This window comes from Phascolarctos cinereus, unplaced genomic scaffold (assembly GCF_003287225.1).
Source record: "Phascolarctos cinereus isolate Bilbo 61053 unplaced genomic scaffold, phaCin_HiC Scaffold_2;HRSCAF=192, whole genome shotgun sequence".
Lineage (NCBI taxonomy): Eukaryota > Metazoa > Chordata > Mammalia > Diprotodontia > Phascolarctidae > Phascolarctos > Phascolarctos cinereus.
The window spans coordinates 184,297,795-184,310,219 of record NW_027555625.1 but is presented as its reverse complement, the minus strand read 5'-3'; the positions used below and the strand labels follow the sequence as shown (position 1 = coordinate 184,310,219).

The 12,425-nt window shown below is 38.4% G+C and overlaps 1 protein-coding gene across 2 annotated transcripts in view; it reads left to right on the top strand.

The window, feature by feature from the left end:
- Nucleotides 1-12,425, top strand: part of DLGAP2 (DLG associated protein 2) — a 1,185,476-nt gene that overhangs the window by 1,072,034 nt on the left and 101,017 nt on the right. The gene's annotated exons all lie outside the window — the stretch shown is intronic.

Here is a 12,425-nt window from a genome sequence, read left to right as displayed (position 1 = left end):
TTATTGTACTACTTTAATGTCTTAGTCATCTCTCCTTAGCACAAGAAATACAACTGATGAGTGAGCCATCTTCATACCCACGGCTTCCCCTTCCCTTCTTCCAGGGATGTTTTACTGATAAAATGAGGGGACAATGTTGTGGTAAAATAATGTGGTGGCATTACTTTGCCAGGGAACCAAAATCCCCTCCAGCAGAATCTTTCAGGACAGAACCTCTGAAGGCTTAGCAAGTAGAATTGAAGATAGACTGTTACATTTTTACTTGTACAATAGGTTTCAGTTCCAATTTTCATGATTATCTCATTACCAAGGTGGGGCTGTTTTTTTGTTTTTTGGGTTTGTTTGCTTTTTTTTTAGTTTAGTTTTGTTTTGTTTTTCCAGATACTTTACTGACATTTAAAATATGCTTCTGCTGGGTAAATAGCTAAGTTCTGGTCATGGCACCATGGTCCAAATGGCTAGACTTCCCATACTTAGGGTTAAATGAGAGAAAGAGATTATTCTATTTTTTCCATTTAATTACGCTTTTTTAGAAAATGAAGTATAGGAATTTTTATGAAAGCTGTTGTGTAAATTTTAACATTATAAATTATTATACTTAAATAAATATAAAGGTACCCTACCTACTTCTCCTTAATCAAGTAATCAATCAAAAGCATTTATTAAGTGCATATTATGTGCCAGGTACTGTGCTAGGCACTTAATTGTTATCAGTCTCTATTTAACCTATTTAACATATTTAACCCTGATTTTCCAAGTATACTTTCTTTGACTCTCAATCTTTAGACATGAGCTCTTCCTAAAAAGAATAAATAACATTAGGGGGATCAAGAATATTTTTATGGACAAGGTCGCATTTGATGCAGACTTTGGATGATGGGAAGGATTTCAGCGCTGTAAATCAATAGAAGGAGGGCTTTCTGGGTACAGGAAGCATCAAATTACAAAAACACAGAGATAGGAAAGTATGGTGTGTATTTGGGCATTATGGTCTTAAATATTCAAGAAAGAAAAGGAAGTGATAAAGCTCCAATAATATTCACTTGCCAATTTAAAAAAAAAATCCTGCTTTTAGCTTAGGGGCATTTCTTGCAGACCATTAAGTAAAAATTCTGTTGATATTCTTAATGCCACAAATAGAAAACTCAGAAAGTTACTGACAACCTATTTAACCACCCAGGCCATTTCTCTCTGTTCCTCTTAATGATGACTCATTCTCTATTGACTTTTCTCAGAGTACTGCTAGATCTAACAATCTGGCCTTGTTTTGAAAAGCACCCCTAAACTTTTGTTTTTGATTCTATGAATAACAAGCCCTCAAGTTTCAGAGAGAACAACTGAGCGTTTTCTACCAAGTTTCCTTTCTTAGCTTCCTCATCCTGAAGTGTTGTTGTTGTTGTTAATTCAATTAAGTATACAGACCACGCCAAAACTTTCTGGAGCACAGCCCCTACCTGTCCTATGCTTTTTCCATTTATGGGAGCCCCATCTTCTTTCCTAAACTCCCTACCCCTACCTAGCTGATTTCTACAACAGAGTAGTTCTTTTGCTCATCTTTTTTCCCCCCCTAAACTATGAAAGACAAGCCAGAAGGATGGAGGGGAAGAAGTGGTAGGTTTGGAGTCAGGGCACCTGGACATCCAGCTTTGCCACTTGTGTGACCTTGAGGAAGTTATCACCTTTCTGGGTTTTAGTTTCCTCATCTATAAAATGAGAGGGTTGGCCTTGATTACTTTTAAAGCTCCTTCTAGCTTTAAATCTAATGGAGCCCCATGATCTCCCTATGAGATAATGGGGGTGAGTAGGAAGATAAGAGTGGGAGGCTGTGTTATGCAGAAGAGTAAAAAAAGCTTGTTGAAAAAATGGTTGTTTCTTAAGTTCTGGTATCTCAGGGCCAGAGACACTTCACCAACTATCTTCAATCCCCGCAGGATAGTGGAATACTAGGGCCCAAGGAGTCCTAAAATTAGTTGTATCCCCTTCTTTCATAGAAGTTATATCACCATTTGGCCTTTTCCAGCATTAAGGTAAAACCTCTGGTTTTAGAAGGTTTAGTACAATGCTTCAGTGCTTAGCACAGTGCCTATCACATAGGAGGGCCTTAATAAATGTTTATTAACTGACTGACAGAAAGTCAAATGAACTGATGATACAGATTCAGAGTATGTATGTATGTCTAATGTGATGGACACTATCCCTCTGGCTCAGCCCTTTGGTAATCTAAATTCCTCCCCAAGAGTTTTGATCCTTGTACTTTATTCCCTTAAATGCAAATAATTTCCTTGTGTTCAATCCCTCCTGTATAGGAAATATGTCTTCTTCTTAATTTAATTATAAATGTCTCTGGGGACTAAGAATCATGCAGAATAAACCTGGGGAAATGTTCCCCTAAAGATGGTTTGTAGGATTTAGGGTTTTAAGGAACCTTAAAAATCATTAGGGTCAATTCTCTCATTTTACAGATGAAGAAGCAGGTCCAGAGAGGCAAGGTAATGCACACAAGGTTACAAAGCAAGTAAGTGGTAGATAGGTTCTGAGCCTAACTCATTTGACTCAAAACCCAGTGTTCCTTCCACTAAATTCAATAAGATGTCTTGCTTTACTGTGAAGCAAATTATTTCTATCTTAAGCTCAATGATGCAAGCATCTGTGGAAGTAATTACTAACCAATTATTGGATTTCGGGGCAGGGTAGGCAACAGGATTAAGTAACTTGCCCAAGGTCACACAGCTAGTAAGTGTCAAGTGTCAGAGGTCACATTTGAACTCAGGTCCTCCTGACTTCAGGACCAGTGTTCTGTCTGCTGCGCCACCTAGCTGCCCCCCTATTGGATTATTTTTTAAAAATCAAAATGTGCCTTGAAACTTAATACAAGATTTCTAGTCTTAGAAGCTTTTCTTAGCCCTTGTACTTTATGTGTGTGTGTGATTGTTGTTCAGTCATTTTCAGTCATATCCAACTCTCTGTGATCACATTTGGGGTTTTCTTGGCAAAGATGCTGGAGTGGGCGTTCTTTTATTCCTCATGAATAGCCAATCAGGTCAGTTCTCCTGTCTTAGGATGTCTCAGTCTCAGCAATGCATTCTTTTTGTTCTTTCAGAGCCAACTGTAGATCACAGCAATTTTCCTTTTAATTCTTAGGTTTCACAAACTTACCTGTTACCTTATTTGCCATTTCAACACAACCAGATTGTTTAATAAGTAGTGGAGTTTTTGACTTACTCGGTGTGTGTGTGTGTGTGTGTGTGTGTGTATGTTTAACTTTGGACTTTCTGCAAAGACATTGGGCTCTTTCAATTCTAAAGCTTAAGGCAAAACTCCTTCCTTCCCTCTAGCTTCAAAACTGGTTTCCAGATAAGCTTTAGCAATTATGGATTAGAAAACATGAGAACCTGGTCTCACTGTAATGCCATTTTTAGAGGATTTTTTTAATGTATCTGTTTATATGGATTAATATTTTGCTTTTTTAAAATCATCCATTATAATATACATAGTTAAAAGATTCGGAATTTCTAGTATCATATTTTCATTTTAGTGCAGGCCTTTCCTGATGAGCTTGCTTTCATTTCCAGGGATCATAGCCTAACTCATTATGGCTTACAGCAATGTAATGATTATGATTTTCATGCCTCATTGTCTTATAGAGGTGTCCCTGGTCTCCTGAAGGTTATGCCAGTATAGTCCAGGGCTCTGGTAAGTCTTTCGAAACTAGAATGGCCTCAGCTATAATACTGGCAATGAATTTGTCGCTGTTAGGTAACAACCAGCCTAGCTAAGTATCAAGAGGCCTATCGCCAGCAAGTTGACTAGTCACTGACTTGTTTGGCTGTGGGAAAGAGATGACTGTTAATACAACTGTAAATGTTAATTTAATTAATTAATTACATCTTACATGGTGCTTTACAATTTTCAAAGTACTTTCAGAAGACATCTGTTGAAGAAAAATTTTAGAGGGACAAGATAGTTATCTTGGCATATTTGAAGGACTATTATGTAGAAGCAGAAATAGCCTTGTATTCAGCTTCAGAGGCCAGAACTTGGACAGATAGGGAAGAAGTTGTAGAGAATGTACATTTCAGCTCAATGTAAAGAAAATGTCCTAACAATCAGAGCTATCTAAAAGGGGGATGGGCTCTCTTAGGAGGTAGTGAGTTCTTTATCATTAGAGTTCTTTCAGCAGAGACTGAATAGATCACTTATTTGGGATATTCCAATGGGGATTCCCATTCAGATACATACTAGACTAGGTATTTCCAAGGTCCCTTCCAACAATAAAATCCTGTGACCTCAAAACCTCACTTTGTGCTCATAGCTGTTCTGTGAGCAAAACAGGGCAAGAATTTTTATCCCCATTTTACAGTTGAGGAAATACAAATGAAGGATCTGCCTGGCCAGTGTGACACAGCTAGTAAGTGGCTCAGCAGGGACTTGGAACCAGATTTTCTACTCCTTTCCATTTTACCATGCTGCCTTAGTTATTCTCAATAAAAGTTAAGCTCTTAGCTGAAATAAAACTGTTGCCACACTTTACTTTCTTTTCCTTTTGGACAGTTGGGGTTAAGTGACTTGCCCAGGATCACACAGCTAGTAAGTGTCAAGTGTTTGGTCTGAGGGTGGATTTGAACTCAGGTCCTTCTGACTGCAGGGCCGGTATTCTATCCACTGCACCACCTAGCTGCCCCCACACTTTACTTTCCAAGAGTGTGCTGGCCAGAGCTAGAAAGCAGCAGGTTCTATGGGATTTTATCTTTTTATTTCTATTAATGGGAGAGACGTGATATTGGATGTGTAAGGAAAGAAAGCTGCACAGGAAGTGGGGAGGGGTGGGGAGAGGAAACTTTTTATTTCTAAACCCTTTTTATAATCAAGAATTTGAGTTAATATAGATGGAAAAATAGAAATAATTATAATCTAAATATAACTTAGCTATATCAGCACTTTGTTGTCAAGCAACCAGGATGGTGAAGGATATTGAGGTCATGTTATCTCTGAGGTGGATATATGGTATGTCCCAAAAGTCGTAGTGCAGCTTTAAGCTATTAAAGCTTACATAAAGCCTAAAATTTAAGAGTATAGCTTAAAACTATACTAAGATTTTGGGGACACATTATATATGTTTCATGCTGTGTGTCTAGATTAAAAAGTTGTGGTTTATGGGTGGAATTCATAGATGTGATCTGGAAAGTATCATACCTTTGCAGGAGGAGGACCATGCTGGAAGTACCAGCAACCTAACTGGGAGGGTAGCGAGAGCAGAAAACAGGAACCAGGACCTTCAAGGTTAACTGATCTCTCCTATCTCCAAGGGGGTAATAGGCTAAATTATGTCTATCTATCACATTTCAAATATGTCTAGGTGGTTCAAAATGAAAGCCACTTCCTTGATTGCTCTCAAGGGATCAGATTCTCCTTATCTTACACTCACCACCTTGGGCCCTTCTTACTAAAGGCTGGTTACACAAAAGACCATTTCAAATAAATAGTAAACCTCTTTATCAAGGAAAACAGGAAAAAAGAAAGCAGAGAAGTTATACAGATTAAAATAAATGAAACAATGCATAAGAGTAAATGAACTCTTCAGTTGGGAGTAAGATAAGATCTCAGCTCAAACTATGAGAGAATGATTTCACCAAAGGTGAGACACTTTTCAGCAGCCAAAAGACATGATAGGGGAAGGAGGGTTGACACATACTCCTTTATGTATCTGTAACTCTTGGGGGTAGGGGGAAGGGGAGGGCTCTCGTTAGAATGCTATTCAAAAGTCCACATCTCACTTTTCTCTTGACCTATGTATCTCAAGGTCCTTTCTCAAAGTGTATATCCAACCAACTGAAATAAGTGATTATTCCAGTCATGCAACATTGAGGCTTAGTGTTCTCTTAGTTAATCAGGAATTATGTGGTCTTACACGTATGCAACTAAGGTCACAACCCTACCCATCAAGAAAACCATACCAGACTTGGGCAGAACCAGAGTGACATTACTCTTCTGAGCTAAAACTCTTTGCAGTCTCTTATAAAAATCATCTAGAATAAGCATGAAATCTATAACTATACAGAATCAGTGCTTTAAAATTACAAAGGTGATTTTCCTATCATCAGAGATAACAAATATATGGTATCACTGAAAACAAAAGAATCAAACTTTAACAGTACATGTAATAGACATAATCTTATAAAGAGAATCAATCACCTGACAAAATGACAGTGACAACACACCTAAGTTACATGCAGTCCATAGTATATGTGCAACTCCTATACATAAATATCTGTAGCGCACAGCAAGTACTCATAAGAAAGCAAAGCATGGCTAATTAATAAAACAAAGCTGCAACGATAACACTATAGTAGGCCTATATAAAAATACAGCTTCACTCTAAGAATTAGCATAATATGCAAACAAACCATAAGCAAAAGAATAATAAATCTTGCTATAAAATGAATATAAAACAGTTAAGTGAATATAACGGCAAAATAATAAACAAGTATACCCAACATGCAGTAATTAACATGTTCAAAAATAAATATATGCAATTACAAATAACGCATATTTCACATGTGAAATCTCTATTGTCACCTCACTATGTGGCTAAGTATGTCTTCAAGTTTCCCCGTAACCTGTTACATTGTAGTCTGGCAACTAATAAGTGTATTTCCCTTTTCACTGACTGTTCTCCCTACTCCAACATCTGAGCTAGTAGATGTTATAGGATGACTATCAGAATTATTATACATTTGTATGCATATACTTAGAATGACAGCAGAATCAGGTTGGCTATCAGTATTTTGTGTTTTATGGGTTGTTTTTGTATCCTAAGAGTCTCTGTAACAACTGTCAGCAATTAAGGCATTGCCTATGGCTTCAATTCCCTTGCCCTATAAGAGTACACATAATCTCCTTCACTAGAGTTATCATTTTCAGAGTCTATAGCTGGTCCAGACTGCATGCAGCTGGTAAACAGTTTCTTCTGCTCCACATTTGCCGAGTTGAGTGTTCAACTGATTTCCCTATAGGCAAGAGGTGATTGTTATGAATAGTCTTGATATTACACCTTCTATTCTCTGTAGCTATTTTGTAAAGAGACAAGCTGTCCACTCTCTCAACTTTGCATGGGTTAGCCTTCCATCAGATAGATAACTTGTGAGTCCTTTGAATGACAAGGTTTCTCAACAGAACTCTGTCTCCTTCTTAAAGGTCTTGACAATAAACTCTAGTATCATACCATCTTTTATTTCTGTCACAGATCTTCTGAGCTGAAACCATGACTAGTTGGTAAGCTTCTTTCTCAACTGAGACATATTGGGTGTAAGTAGTTGTAATACCTTCTTCATATGAGCTTCCAAAACAAAAGTTATTAGGTAAACATATTTCTCTCCCAACATAAGCAAGTATGATGTATATTCCTTGTAGAATTGTATGCACATACTTGAAATGACACATGTTGATGTATGATATATAGTTTCATTCCTTGTGGAATTGTATGCATATACTAGAAATGATATATGTTGACATCACTAAGTTTTATGTTTTGGTTCCTGGGTTACCATGATATTCAACAGGGTGTTGTTGAAATGTTCAGTATATGATTTTCCATGTGGATTTTTAGTATCTCTAGATTGTTTTGTACTTGCCAAGGCCAACATCTTCTTGAGCAGCTTGCTTTCAAAGTGTCTCCCTTGGTCAGAGTAGATCCTAGCAGAGAATGCATACACTGAAAAATACTTTACCCAAAAAAATCCTTTGGCAATAATAGATTATTTCTGGTTTCTGGTTGGATATCCATACCTTGTGGTGATCATACCACTAAAATATGGCATTTTTACTATTTACTTATAAAGACTGAAAAGCAATATGGGAACTTTTCAAAGGATTGCTGGTGTCTATTTTCTCCAGATACGTGGCATAAGTTGACAACATATTTCTTTGTACACATCTGGCAAAAGTTTCACAATTCTTGGTAACATCTACAGCCACTTTAAGTCAATAAAATCTGTTTCTTTCTAGCTCTGGGTCCCTTCTTGACCCTTATGTTCAAAGTCATAATGTAAAGCATTTATGACTATTGGACAGTATGCTCTGAGTAGCTCCCAGTTGCTTCTTGGTCCATGCATGGTATCATTCATAGACTGACACAATACTCCACTGTGCAGCTTCAACTTTTGCCATTGACTTAGCAATAAAATAATTTTTGTTGGTTGGAACTTAGGATTTTTAGAATCACTACCTTGCTTTTCACTCTCATCACTTCTTTGACTATGCCAGTCATCTGCAGACAAGTAAAGCAAGAAATATTGATTCAATGAAACAATGTTCATATATGTATTTGACATATTTTCTGAGGAAGTCCAAAGCTATCAGCTATACTTCTAATTGATTACAATCTATACCTTGCCTCTTACTTTACTTTTCTAAAAAATTGAGGCTATTCAATGTAAGAGCCTTCCTTTTTCACTGACTTCATCCAAGAACTCTTGACATCATTTCCCACTCTAATCCTTTCCCCTGCTTTCTGACAGAAGGGATCTTCTTGGAGCAGTTAGATGGTGCAGTGGATAGAGCACCAGCCCTGAAGTCAGGAGGACCTGAGTTCAATTCCAGCCTCAGACCAAACACTTGACACTTACTAGTTGTGTGACCCTAGGCAAGTCACTTAACCCCAGTTGCCTAAAAAACAAACAAAAACCAGAAGTGATCCTCTCCCTTGTCAATGCCAACCCTTCTATATGTGCACTTGATCTCAACCCATCCTATCTTCTTCAATGGGTTGAATCCTCAATCACCACCCCTTCCAATCTTTAACATCTTCCTATCAGTTGATTCCTTCTCTAATGCCTTCAAACATTTGGTCTCCCTTATCCTCGAAAACCTTCACTAGATTCCATCATACCCTCAAGCTACTGTCCTATATCTCTCTGTGCTAGCCAAACTCCTTTTAAAAAGTTGTTTATACTCCTGCTTCCATTTCCTCCTCTCTCACTCCTTGACCCTTTAAAATCTAACTTTCATCCTTTTCACTCAACTGAAACTGCTCCCTCCTAAATTGTGAATAATCTCTTAATTGCCACATCTGATGGTCTTTTATCATTACTAAACCTTCTCAAGTTATCTGCTGCATTTGACACTGTTAACTACCCATTCCTCCTGGATTTTCTCTTAGGTTTTTTGTGACACTACTCCTTCCTGGTTTGCCTCCTACCTATCTGACCACTGTTCAGGATCTTTACATGGCTTATCATCCACATCACACCCTCTGCAAGTGTTCCCCAATAGTCTCTCTCTCTCTCTCTCTCTCTCTTCTCTCTCTCTCTCTCTCTCTCTCCTTCCCTCCCTTCCTCCCTCCCTCATTAGGCCCAACAGTCTTAACTTATCAGTTCTATGCATATGACTCCCAGATCTATTTATCTAGCCCTGGCCTCTCCCTCAGTCTCAGATAACTAATTACCTATTAGAAATCTCAAACTGGATATCTAGTAGACATCTTAAAATGAACATATCTAAAAGTGAACTCCTTATCTTCCCTTTCCCCATACCTTCCCTTCCTATAAATTTCTCAAAGACACTCCAGCCTTCCAGTATTTCAGGTCAGTAACCTTGGCATTATCCTAGACTGCTTACTGATCCTCATCCTAGATATGCAATCAGTTCTCAAATTTTGCCATTTCTACTTTCATAACATCTCTCACATCTGAGCAATTCTTTACCCACACAACTACCTCTTATTTTAATCCATTCTCAATAATCTCCTAATTGGTCTCCCCGTCTCAAGTCTCTCAACACTGCAGTATATTCTGTATACCACTGACAAAGTAATTTTCCTTACGTGCAGATCTGACCATGTCATTCCCTTAATCAACCATCTCCAGGGGTTAAACTATACTCTCTACAATTAAAAATAAACTCCTCAGTTTAGTTTTTAAAGCCCTACATCAGCTGGCTGCAATCCTTCTTTTCAGCCTAATTGGACATTATTCCCTTACCTACACTTGGTGATTCAACCAAACTGGCTTTCTCCCTGTTTCTCACTCATGACACTCTATCTCCCACCTCCATGCTTTTGCACAAGCAGCAAAAAATCAATCCAAACTTTATTGCATCTCAGCCTTAGAGGCTTCATTGAGTGAGCAATGCCTTCAATGAAGATGAAAATGATATTAAGGTCAGCTACCACACTGATGTTAAATTATTTCAATTTGAAAAGGCTACAAGCCAAGACTAAAGTGTAGGGAAAGTTGGTGCACAACTTTTTATTGACAGATGATTGCTCACTCAGTGAAGCCTCTGAGGCTGAGATGCAATAAAGTTTGGATTGATTTTTTGCTGCTTGTGCTAATTTTGTCCTGACAACACCAAAAAGAAGTGATGGTTCGACCATCACTTCATCATCCGTATGTGAAACAAACAGAGAAATTTTTAATGCTGGGATAAGTTCCCTGGCCTTTACAGTACACTTTCTAAGCATATAGACATAGATGATGAGGTTGATGCATGCATTACCAGAGCTAGCTCAGTGTTTGGGAGGCTCTGAAAGTAAACGTGGGAGAGAAAAAGTATTAGGTTACCTACCAAACTGAAGATCTACTGAGCCATTGTGCTGACTTCACTATTGTATGCCTATGATACCAGCATCATGGCAGGAAACCAAACCATTTCCATTTGAATTGTCTGAGGAAGATTCTGAAGATCACCTGGCAAGATAAGGTACTGAACAGAGGTCCTTTCTCAAGCTGAACTGCCAATCATTCACACTCTACTGGAGAGAGCACAACTCTGGGGCTGGTCATGTAGCCCAAATGCCAAATGTACATTTGCCTAAAAGTTACTTTACAGAGAACTCATACAAGGAAAGCGCTCACACGGAAGTCAGAAGAAGCAATACAAGGACACTTTCAAAGTCTCTCTGAAGAACTCTGCAATTGATTGTGAGACTTGGGAGACACTGGAACAGGACTGCCCAACCATGGCATGCCCTCATCAAAGAAGGTGCTGGGCCCTATGACCAAAGCAGAATCGCAGTACCTCAAAAGAAACATGAGATGCACAAATTTAGACATCTCCACTCCAAATGTTCATATGGACTATTTGTGCCCAACCTGTGGTAGAGCCTTCTGAACTCACATTGGTCTGATCAGCCACAGCTGGACACACTGTACCTTGACCACAACATAATGATGTAATTTTTCTTCTTTGAGCATGAAGGATAGCAATCAACATCCCACTCACTCCATAAGAACACGACTTTCTTCTTGCTGAGTTTCATACTACCTGTCCTTCCATTCCTTTGGTCCTGGGGGAGCCTTGAAAGTCAAATACCTTAGGATCCAGTTAGGAGGTTGAGCAATTAGTGATCTTATGATGTTCACTGGAACTTCTTGTTTTTATCCCCTTGCAAGTCTCTGCAGAGTTTATATGGACAGTTAATGAGAGTATGTATTGAATCCCAACTTGTTTCTTGCAGTATCCTGCTTGAAATTTGGAAATTAATTTGGAATTAATTTCAATACTGACACTTCAGTGAATGCTACATGGTCTCAACATACCAGAGCTACAATGTCCAATTTCCCATTCATACTGCAAGTTCCTTAGGGAATCACAAACTTGCTTTGATATATCCCAGGTATAGATAGTCTTTGTAACTTATACAAAGTCCAAATCCTGTCATAGGCTTTAAAGATATTTTTCTCAAATATTTGTGATGAAAAGATTGGAAAATGATAACAATTTGAGATATACTGTCCAGGAAAGCTTTACAATTCACATTCTCAATTTTTACCATGCATTTTGCACAAGATCCTATGAGTCCAGGTGGAACAGACCATATGGAATTGACATTGGGGTTTTACTGTGACTGTCCTCAGGACCAAAGCAACTTTCTTCTCTGGCCCTGTTTCCCAAAGTTTAAAAGAAGAAATCAACTTTTGTACAACCAACTCTGTATTTCTTGCACTTTACATTCAACACATTCAGTTCTACAACGTTACCCTATAGAGGATATGTTAGGTGGATACTCCGTGGAGGTATTCTTTGTGCTCTCCTTCCTCTTAGCCGTCTACCTCTCCAAGGAGAATGGTTTGGGGAACTGTTCCCTCTCTTACCTAATCAGTTCTTGACCTTTGCAACTGATGGTTCAGTTGCCTTGCTTAGTTTCTGTGGCTTACCCTCAAAAAGGGAGGATTTTTGTTCAAGTATGGATTGGACTGAATGGCAGCTGAGCTACTTAGACTGTGTGATTCTTTCCATTTAGTTTAATAAGCAGTGCATTATACTAGAAATAGCACTACGTTGGGGGTCATGAGACCTAGATTCTAGTCCCAGCTTTATAACATACAGTGTTAGCTAAAAGCCTTTAGAGATTCACTTAACCTTGCAAAGCGTGTCTGCTCATCTGTAAAATGGGGATATCCCCAGTGTGTTCTTACAAGTGATCT